General features: G+C 37.0%; 1 protein-coding gene across 1 annotated transcript in view; it reads left to right on the top strand.

Annotated features, from left to right (window-relative positions):
* The first annotated feature begins 2,068 nt into the window (after nt 1-2,068).
* The window catches only part of LOC101891780 (Y+L amino acid transporter 2), a 61,301-nt gene continuing 51,467 nt past the window's right edge, over nt 2,069-11,902 (top strand). The window contains exon 1 of the mRNA XM_059128632.1: nt 2,069-2,293. The gene's annotated coding sequence lies outside the window, so the exon portion shown is untranslated. The remainder of the gene's footprint in view (nt 2,294-11,902) is intronic.

Here is an 11,902-nt window from a genome sequence, read left to right as displayed (position 1 = left end):
AAACCACGAGTTTCTATCGTTAAATGTGAATAAATCTTTTGTGTCTCGTAACATCGCTCGTTACCGTGACACTGGTAGCGTAGCCCGACGTCAAGGAAGTGAACGGAAGAAAACAGCAACATCAGCAGAAATGGTTCGAAAAGTAAAGAAGCGACTTGATCGAAACCCACGTGGAAATGGCTCGTGAGCTGAACATATCGCAATATTCCATTCGGCAAATATTCGCTTGGCCGAAAGTGGTGAACTGCCGAATTTGGTTTTCTTCGATGAGAAAACATTCGTTTTCCAGCAGATTGTAAACACAGAGCAACATTCGGGCAACGCGTGACGGTTTCATTGGCCGTTTGAAGGCCATAATTCGTGCCAAAGGTGACCAATTCGAATAAATCTAAACTTATTCTAAAATTTGATGCTATATCCGACATTTTTTGCTTTCAGTCAATAAAATTGTATATTCCAAACCTGGCCTGTCGCAATATTTATGTCATATTTATTTAGGTCCGATACGATTCTTTCGGTTGTTCTCCTGACGGAGGGTATTTAATCTAATTTTCTATTTATTTGATTTCATTTATGTACATTTAGTTATTACTTATTCTAACGAAATCTCTGATATCGCTAATATGTCATAGGAAACAACTTAACACAGCACCCACGCTGTGTAGCACTCATATAGAAAAAAACAAGTAAAAAAGCTGTAAATTCGGCCGGGCCGAACACTCAATACTCTCCACCATTTGGTACAAATTTAATAATTTTCAAAAAAATTAAATCCCTCTAAAATTCTGTTTAAATCTTAAAAATACCGAATGTAGCCGTATATTAGGGTCTATACGAAGACGTGGACCTGCATAGGCAAATTTTATCACAAGCTATTACAATATTCAAATTCGTAACTTGAAAAAAAAAATATTTATAATGTAGCTAAAATCTTCAAAATACCGAATATAGGGAGGTACCATGGTGGTTATAAAACGTGGACCTGCACAGACAATTTTCTGTCATAGGCTGTAGTATCCGTTACGAACTTCAAATACAAAATTTGAAATAATTCCGGTAGATAATGTCGTTAAAATCATCATAATACCGAATATCGGGGGTTCCGTTATATGGGGGCTATACGAAGACGTAGACCTGCACAGACAATTTTCTGTCATAGGCTGTAATATCCGTTACAAACTTCAAATACAAAATTTGAAATAAATCCGCTAAATAATGTCGCTAAAATCGTCAAAATACCGAATACCGGAGGGTACCGTTATATGGGGGCTATACGAAGACGTGGACCTATACAGACAATTTTCTGTCATAGGCTGTAGTATTCATTACGAACTTCAAATACCAAATTTGAAACAATTCCGGCAAATAATGTCGCTAAAATCATCAAAATACCGAATATCGGGAGGTACCGTTATATGGGGGCTATACGAAGACGTGGACCTACATGGCCCATTTTCAATGCCAAAAGTCCTGCAGACATAATACACCTTTGAGTAAAATTCTATCAACCTACATAATTTCGTTCGGAAGCTAGAGAGATTTCCACAGAAGGACGGACATTGATAAATCGACATAGAATTTTATGTTGATTAAGAATATATATACTTTCTGGGGTCTAAAATGTATATTTCGAGGTGATACAAACGGAATGACAAACTTTGTATGCCCCCCATACTATGGTGGAGGGTATAAAAAACATTCGACTTGTCTGCGGTTAAAACTACGTCACATGCACACACAGCATACCAACAGAGATTTACGTTGTATCTGTGTGGAGTACACATACCGCCATTCAGTATTCATTCGGACAAAAATTGACGAAGCTTGGTGGCGGTGTTTAAAGGCGGGCAAACAAACATTTGTGTGCATACACATGGAAGGACACCAAAACGGAGAGAGCGAGAGACAAAGAGAGAAGGGACACTTTGGATTCTGTGCTGTGAGTTCTTGTTTCAATGAAAGACCAACCAACCAACCATCCTTTTGCATAGCATCCTTTGCAGACCATCTTGGCAAAGAGCAACGTTATATTTTTGGCCATTAGAAATCAGTTTTTCGGCGGCATACATAAAGAGAAGGTGTGTAAAAAAGTTATATTGCGGGTTAAAAGTAAAATTTCAGTTTCTGTGAAGTAATTCCAAAAAAGTAAATAAAATTTACTAATAATCATAAATATACTGAAAAGAGTTTATGGAATATGATAAAATAAAATAATTTGTTGAATTCATTACCAACAATACAAGCTTATATAATTCAAAATTGAGTGACCATCAGCAGCATCTCTACAAAATTGGTAAGTACACCAAGAAAACCACGTGTTTGTTATTTGAAAAATTTCGATTTTAAGTATCCAAAAAATGTCAGTTCTCATTTCAACAATTATTTCTATAATCCTCTAAATACACAAAAAAGAATGCCACAAACACTCATTGTAATCTTTTATTGAATTTTCATCATCCTTTTTCTACGTCGTGTGAAGGTTGTCTTTTTTACGAATTTGCAAATGTCCTTTTGTCTTTTATTGCTATGTCTGCTCGCTCACGTAGGTTCCCACCCAAGTAATTCGTGTTGAAAAATATTACCACCCGATTGACATCCCACTTACTTTTCGCATATAAATGCCGCCCACAAATGTGTGTATGAGCTTGCAGATCGACCCACAAAACTACGTCATACTTACCTATATGTATTTGTGCATTGTTGGCTGTCTTGTGGCACACATTCATACGTCATAGTTACATTATAGTAGGTAGCTGAAAGGGGACAATGAAAAAAACGCAGACTAAGTCATTAATCTTTAATACAAAGGATGCAATGTTCCTGGAAACACGTTAGCGCCTCTGTATAAATAACTAAATATAGACTATGAATGGTTGCGGTGACACTCTTGTAAATAGTGAAAAATGCATATCATCATAGACAAGCGTTGTAGTAAACAAGGTTTTTATAATTTTCATTATTTTAGATTTTTTAAAGACGGCGAAAACGAGGTCGCAATGTCTGCTGTGTTCAAATGCCGGTATTCTAAATAATTAGGTACCATTTTTCGTGTGCTCAAAAAGGATCTGGTTATTTCTTATTGGATCTGGTATGTACTTATTGTCTTGCTACAAACAAGCTAGAAGTTGCGTCAGATTTGAAGTCTGGTCTGAAATCCTAAAATTTAACCCCTCTCTGGTTAAGATTTTTTAATCAGCTGACAAAGAACAAAAATCGGGAGCGGCCGACTTTATGATATAGGCCACTATACATATTTAGCACTATGCCTGAGGCAAAAATATACGCTCATATTGAGAGTTTGCGTGAAGTAAATAATACCAACAATAATCCCTATCGAATGTTTACTACGGCTTTAGAGCGGTTAAAACTTGAAATCAGATGGATAGAAATTATATCTTAATTGACTTTCACTAAATTTGACGGAGATTATTTTATGTTGTATGTTATCTATAGGACCAAATATCATCCTTGTGGTATGTATGTCTTTTAAGAATGCTTAAGAGAAAAAATTTAAATCGGTTAAAACATATACAAGGTGGCGCCAAAAGTAATCGACCTATCAGAAAATGCTATACATTTTACTATTGACCCCTAATGTGAAACACATGCGAAATGCACGTTAATGAACAATGTTACGCTACACTGCTCCAGAACACGGAATATTGCTGATTATACCACTAATCGGTCGGTGACGTTAGCACAACGTGAATTTTGTCGCAGATTTCCTGGCCGTCCAACGCCTACTTGTGAAACACTGGGAAATTTAGCCGCTCGCCCCGAAGACACTAGCACAACAAAAGACGCTGCCAGACGTGGCAGACCCCGGAGTATCCGTTCTGCAGAGGGTATTGCTGTTGTATCCAAGGATGTCATGGAAGCGCCTAACATACGCTCAAGCCATCCTTAATCACCACCAAAAAGTAGATGATTATTCATCGAAAGTAATCATGAGTGAAGAGGCTATTTCTAAATAGCATCAAATTTTAGAATAAGTTTAGATTTGTTCCAATTGATCATCTATGTTACAAACTATGGCCTTCAAACGGCCAATGAAACCCTCACACGCTGCCCGAATGTTGCTCTGTGGTATTATGGTCCATTCCCGGCGAAGCGCTTGCTTGAGGTGATTTTTAGTGCCAACCTTGATTTCCAAAATACTCCAGACACAATAGTCCAACGGATTGGTATCCGGAGATTTTGGTGGCCCTTGTACGCTGAAAATGAAGCGAGGAACCTCCTGTTGTAACCATTCTTGGGTGGTGCCAGCTGAGTGCGATGGTGCTGAGTCCTGTTGAAATGTCCAAAGTCTGCGGCCAATATGTTTGCGTGCCCAAGGCTTTAATACACCCTCCAGAATATTTTCGCGATAATATTCGGCATTTATTCTGATTAATACGAGAGAGAGAGAGAGAGAGCGGCCATCGGCTGTTATGGCGGCCCACACCATCACCAAGGCCGGTGCTTGAGTTCTGCACATTTTCAACTGACCTCTTTGGCAAGTAAACACGATCATTTTGTTTGTTTACAAACTGCTGGAAATTCGGCAGTTCACCACTTTCGGCCAGGAGAAGCAACTCTTAAGCTCTTTTGAATCCATTTTCTTTCCGTTGCTTTTTTTCTGGAAAATGCTCACCAAAAAGCTTTTGTATGCTTGTAAACAATATAATGAGCTGTCACTGGAATAATTTTAACAGCTGTCGGATAAGTGGCTTAGAAATAACTGCAGTCTGAAGTTGGTTGCAGTTTTTTCATCTCACCCTGAATATATTACAACGTGCCCGTAATAATTATGTATGCTTGAGGTACCAGATACATGGACCAAAACATTCCACATCACCTAATACTGATAAAAATATTGGGATGTGAAAAATTTAAAAGAAATCAAATATCTACCACTAAATCTTTGGGAATAATCTGGTGTTTTACATATTATGGGAGATATATGTATTGAAAACCGTGAAGCATTGTGGGAGAGGTACTAGATGGGGAGACGTATGTCTATCATTATTAAAAACGGAACTTGCGTCAGTACAAATATTAAATTATGTGAGATGTGCAGAGAATCTGATGCCTATTTCGTATTTTATGAGGGATATAATTATTAAAAATTTTTGTCACATTGTGTGGGAGGTACCAGAAGAGTGGACCCATATATCCTACCTTCACACCAGATCTATGTAAATAAAAGTATTGGGATTTGCGAAATTTGAAGACAATCGAACCTTTATTTCACATTTTGTATTCCCTTTCTGGGGAAGGTACCAGAAGCAGTAGTCCAATATATTCCATATTCGCACCAGATCTTGTGTTAGTAGAAATATTAAGATTGAGTCAGATGCTTATTTCGCATTTATGAGAGTCATAATTATTCTAAATTTTGACCATTTGTGAGGGAGATATTCTCCATTTTCTCTGAAAATAATGTTGTGAGTTGCAAAGTATGCACAAAATCGAATGATCATTTCTCTTTCGATGAGGTAAATCATTTTCTTTGCAAATTTTGACCTTTTGTGGGAAAGGTACTAAGAGCAGTGGACTGACGTTGTCCATCTCAGAACACAATCTTAGTTTGACAATAATATTACGATGTACCAGGTTTGAGCCAAATCCGATACTCCTTTCGAGAGACACCGGGGACACCGCTAGATCGACTCCAAATGTTCTGAATTTATTTGGTCCTAGAGACCTAGGGTTACCGTTATTACGGTAAGGCACGTTTTAGCCGTATCTAATGATATATACCCTCTGTAGTCATATGACTAAGAGTATAAAAAGAATTAAAATATTTTAAATTGAAGCTGAAATTTGTGAAACGAATACTAACTAACATTGTCATAAACAGCATCGTGGCGACATACATAAATTAAACTTAAAATCCGAATATTCTTCCACTCCCACATTTTATTCCACTAAATTCCCATTTCTGCGGTCATTCCAAAAAATATCTATAACATATTTCAAGGTTAAGATCATACGCACAATAAATTATTTAACAGAGTTTTTTCGTTGTCGGCTTTTCAGCCACAAAATATATTACCTTCTAAGGTATTTAATTTATAAATGAGACTTAATATCCATTGATAAAGGTATGTTTATATAATTTATTTTCTTCGAAAAGCGAAAAAATGCCTTAAATCACTGATTTATGATTGTAATGCGATCCATCAGGTAAATTGAGAAATTTTTCGTAAGCATTAATAACTGATCCATAGTATGCGTCGTATGGAGGAAACACTTGTATAACTGCTTAGGTGGTTTTTATGCGATCATATTATGGAAATTTTTATACTGATTACAGTAGTGTGGAGGGTATAGTATATTTGACGTTTGGTGTGTATGAAATATGTATATATGACCCCATAAAGTTTACATATTCTTGATCAACATAAAATTCTATGCCCGTCCATTTGTTGCAACCACTGTAGATTCAAATCATTAAGCTCGTTTCGAAAGAGAAATAAACACATATATCGTAAACATACAGGTGGTGATGAAAAAACTGCAATCAACTTAAGACTGTTGTTATTTTTAAGCCACTCGCCCGACAGCTGTTAAAATTATTCCACTAACAGCTCATTATATTGTTTAAAAAAAAAAAAATTTATTCGTGATGGAATTCAGGCGTGATAGTGTGATTTCTTTATATTTGGCAGAAAAACCACAAGTGGCACTCCAGCATTTAAATGTTAATAAATCTCGTCAAGGAAGTAGACGGAAGAAAACAGCAACATCAGCAGAAATGGTTCGAACTGATTGAACCCCGCAGTGGCCGAAAAATGGCTCGTGAGCTGAACATATCGCAATATTCCATTCGGAAAATATTGAAAAATGAGCTCGGAGTAAAGCCATTGAAATTCCAAAAAGTGCAATAACTTACACCGCAACAAAAAGAAAATAGACTCAAAAGAGGTAAAGAGTTGGTTCGCTTGGCCGAAAGTGGTGAACTGCTGAATTTAGTTTTCTCCAAAGAGAAAACATTCGTTGTCCAGCAGCTTGTAAGCAAACAAAATGATCGTGTTTAGTTGCCAAAGAGGTCAGCTTAAAATGTGCACCTTCGGTTGGCCGTCAGAACTCAAGCGCCGGCCATGGTGTTGGTTTGAGCCGCCATAACAGCCGGTGGTCGCTCTCCGCTCGTATTAATCGAGCGTGGCATTAGAATAAATGCCGAATATTATCGCGAAAATATTCTGGAGGGTGTATTAAAGCCTTGGGCACGCAAGCATTTTGGCCACAGACCTTGGACATTCCAACAGGACTCAGCACCATCGCATTCAGCACGCACCACCAAAGAATGGTTACAAAATGAGGTTTCTCCCTTCATTGCCAGCGCACAATGGCCACCAAAATATCCGGATACCAATCCGTTGGACTATTATGTCTGGAGTATTTTGGAAAGAAAGGTTGGTACTAAAAAATACCAAAGTGTCGATCACATCAAGCAAGCGCTTCGCCGGGAGTGGGCTAAAATACCACAGAGCAACATTCGGGCAGCGTGTGACGGTTTCCTTGGCCGTTTAAAGGCCATAATTCGTGACAAAGGTGACCAATTCGAACAATTCTAAACTTGTTCTAAAATGTGATGCTATTTCCGGCATTTTTTGCTTTCATTCAATAAAATTTAAAAAAAAAATATGGCGTTTGACCCACAAAGTTTGTATATTCCTGATCAGCATAAAATTCTATGTCCGTCCATCTGTTGCAACACACTAGAGCTTCCGAACAAAATGAAGTAAGTTGCTAAAATTTTACTCAAATCACCCATATAGGTTTACGATGGAGGATTTTACAGTATACTAGTTAATACTGTTGATATGTACAACTTTCTTCAAATAACTTCGCTTCTATCTCCGTCAGCTAAGCTATTGACATGTCTGACTATTTGTCAAACATAAAAAACATTCCTCGTTTAATGTCAATGGCTCACATTCACATCTTGCCATTAAATGATGAAATATTACAAATAAATTTGTCAAGATTGCATCAGCCGAAGGGAAATGAACATTTCTTGTTTAAAGTCGTGAAAACCCCAATTAAGAGGAAGCTAATGAGACAAGCGTAGACAGGTGTATTGTTTTTGAGAATACTTAAATGTGCGAATAGTTGCATGAGAATCCGGATATAATCTAGATTGTGGGGTTAATCCACAATGAGTCACATGGGATTTACACTAAATACATTTTCTTAAACCAATATTTATTTTCATGAATAAATTTTTAATTGAAAAATATTTATAAATAAAAACTCAAACAGTTTTCAAACTCTCCATAAACATTTATGTACATAATTACGGACATAGATTGGGCACCACATCGATATTCCTATTTAAAAGGCAACATCCTTTGTCTGCGTTGCATGAACATAGATTTTGTGTCTGCTCCATAACTTAAAAATTTAAAACAAACTCCCCCTTATATCTTGTTCTACTTTAATCTCAAAATATTCAATTAAATTCATTTATGACAATTAAGCATTTTACACAAAAGTAATTACTTTGTATGTCACACTAGCTGTTTTGTATGAGCAAACAAATTTTAATATAGTCTAATTAATTATATCCTCATTTTTAAATTGTTTGAGATTTGCACACATATCGGGCATGATATGAAGTGACAATAACCCAGCAAAGCTTTTGAAGACAATTTTTCAATACATGGGCAAGAAAAGTTGATGTAGCAAAAAATGGGAGGAAGAACAAAAACAAAAACAGAAGTTATACCTGTATGGACTATTTCCAAAGAGAAGTTAAACTACCCACTGAGAACCCAAAATATCTATTTACAGTTAATTTGGTTTACCGTTGGAACCGAAATACCAAACAATAAGGGTGAACAGAAATATGGGGACCATAGCAAAAGGTGGACACACATTGACTTTCATGCGGGATATCGCTTCAGTCCTACCCACTGGAATCCCAAACTTACAGCTGATTAAATGCAAATTCAGACCAAATCCTTTAATGTGTCGAAAATCAGGAGGTACCGTTGTATGGATGTTGAGCCAAAATTGAACCAACTTTCCAAAAATTTTTGCGAGAAGTCAAACTGCAGAAGAACTGGGAATTTTCAATTACTGCTAATTTGTTTGGAAATAGGGTTGGAAAACTTCTAACAAGACTCTCTATTCCATCCGATCATCCATAAATAATCTCTCTTGCTAGTATCTAAAAAGACTCTCTCTTGCTAGTCTCTAAAGACTCTCTCTTGCTCGTCTGTAAAGACTTTCTCTTACTCGTCTGTAAAAACTCTCTCTTGTTCGAATGTAAAGACTTTATTTTTCTCGTCTGTAAAGGCTTTCTCTTGCTCGTCTATAAAAAGTCACTCTTGCTCCTCTGTAAAAGGTCTCTCTTGCTTGTCTATAAAGCCACTCTCTTGTTCATCTGTAAAGACACTCTCTTGCTCGTCTGCAAAGACTCTCTCTTGCTCGTCTGTAAACACTCCCTTTTGCTCGTATATAAAGACTCTCTTGCTCGTATGTAAAGACTCTCTTGCTCGTCTGTAAAGACAACCTCTTGCTCGTATGTAAAGACTTCCTTGCTCGTATGTAAAGACTCTCTTGCTCGTCTGTAAAGACAACCTCTTGCTCGTCTGTAAAGACTCTCTTTTGCTCGTATGTAAAGACCCTCTCTTGCTCGTCTGCAAAGACTCTCTCTTGCTCGTCTGCAAAGAATCTCCCTTGCTCGTCTATAAAAATCACTATTGCTCCTATGTAAAAGGTCTCTCTTGCTCGTCTATAAAGCCACTCTCTTGTTCATCTGTAAAGACACTCTCTTGCTCGTCTGCAAAGACTCTCTCTTGTTCATCTGCAAAGACTCTCTCTTGCTCGTCTGTAAAGACTTTCTCTCTTGCTCGTCTATAAAGACTCTCTCTTTCTTGCTCGTATATAAGGATTCTCTTTCTAGCCCGTATATAAAGACTTTCTCTCTTGCTCGTCTACAAAGACACTTACTCTTGCCCATTCATAAAGACTCTCTCACCTGCTCGTCTACAAAGACTCTCTCACCTACTTGTCTATAAAGATTCTCTCTACTGCTTGTCTATAAAGACTCTCATTACTGCTAGTCGATAAAGACTCTCTTTCTTGATCGTCCATAAAGACACTCTCTCATGCTCGTCTTTAAAGACTCTCTCACCTGCTCTTCTATAAAGATTATCTCTCCGGCTTATATATAAAGACTCTCACTCCTGCTAGTCTATTAAGACTGTCTTTCCTGTCACAAAGACTGTATATAGATTTCCTCATGTTTTAGCTCGTCTATGGAAAGTCTCTTGTGATTTAGCTATCCCAATAAAGACTGCGTCGTGATTCGGCTATAGAGACTCGCCCATACTCCAGCTCGTCTTTAGGGAATCCCTCGTTGTCCGACTTAGCCATTGAGAATCCTCCTGCTTCACCGATCTTTTTAAGACTCCCTCGATTCAATTAATCCCTACAGTGACATCCTCCTGCCCCAACTCTTCTTTAGAGAATCCCATGTGCTAAAAAGACTCCCTGCTTAAACTCATCTAAATAGACTCCCTGATGCAGATAATCTGAATAGACTATCTGTTTCAGCTCATCAAAATAGATTCCCGGCTTTATCTTATTTATACAGACTCCCTGCTTCAACTCGTCTAAATAGACGCCCTTCTTCAGCTCGTCGAAATTACTCATCACCGATATAAACTTCCTACTTGAATATGCCTACAAACACTCCCTTCTGCTTAAGCCTCACAACTCATCCGTCTCCCTGGATTCACAGCCTTTCTATAGGGATTCCATGACTTCGCATGGTATCTATTAAGATACTCTCCGTTAAAGGTTTTCTTTCTTCTTATCTTGTCCTCAAGGACTCGCTGATTTTTAAACTCGACTATGAGGATTCTCTGCTTTCACAACCTACCAGTAAGGATTTCCTGCCTTCATAGCCCATCTATAATGATTTCATGGCCTACAAAGACTGTTTCCTAAAATATTCTTCAGAAAATTATATTCACTGGGTACCTGGGTCATATCCATGTATGTCTTCCAATCACTGTACAAAGTTGTATCTCTTCATAGCGAATAAAATATACTCTGTTAATTAATCTTTTGTGTGAGATGACCAAACGTTTGTGAGAAATTTAGTTGTACTCAGTCAATCTTCAGTCACTAAGGTGTGGTGATGTGGTTGTTTGTGTCTTTTGTATTGCAGTAGTCCGAGTTCATCTTGGCTCATGCGCTTGCCTCTTGATGACAATAGCAAGACAGTATGACAGTATGTGGCCATGTAAGATACTGTCATTTATCTGTCGTTTAGTTAGTTGTTGGCACATTGAAAATGTTTTTGGAATCTCAGTAACAATTAATTGTTGCAATTGTTGTCAATGATCATTGTAAAAGGTAGTCAGACGACATAAGTACGTCGTCTGGCCATTGTCAGTCACATTAGAAGTATTTTTTTCATTCATTAGTGATATGTATCTATTTATGTACATACATAGCTATATCATGCTTAACAAATTAATTGTTGAATTGAATTATGGTGAACAATATTTATAGGGGAAATAAAAATTGAAATATTTATCAACAAAAGGTGCCGAACAGATAGTTAGATGAATGAATAGAAATACATAATTATGGCAATTTATTTGAAAAATAATAAGATGTGAAATGGATTTTTTTAGTAGCTACTTATCAGGCGAGGCGTGGAAAGTTTATCATAACATAATCAATTTGGAAGCTTCCGTTCTTAGATATTGTAATTTGTTTTTTTTTATTTTCTCATTTAAATAAATAAAATATAGTTAACCGAAAGCCGAAAAAGTATGCTCTAAATTGTCACCAATCCAACGAGTTTAATAAAAATTAAGACAATCTTTCCATGTTAAAACTTAGTTCAAAACTTTTCATAACTGTAATGCAGGGTGAGATAAAAAAACTGCAA

This window comes from Musca domestica, unplaced genomic scaffold, assembly GCF_030504385.1.
Source record: "Musca domestica strain aabys unplaced genomic scaffold, Musca_domestica.polishedcontigs.V.1.1 56, whole genome shotgun sequence".
Classification (NCBI taxonomy): domain Eukaryota; kingdom Metazoa; phylum Arthropoda; class Insecta; order Diptera; family Muscidae; genus Musca; species Musca domestica.
Note: the sequence above shows the minus strand (reverse complement) of the source record. Positions and strands in the feature narration are given on the sequence as shown.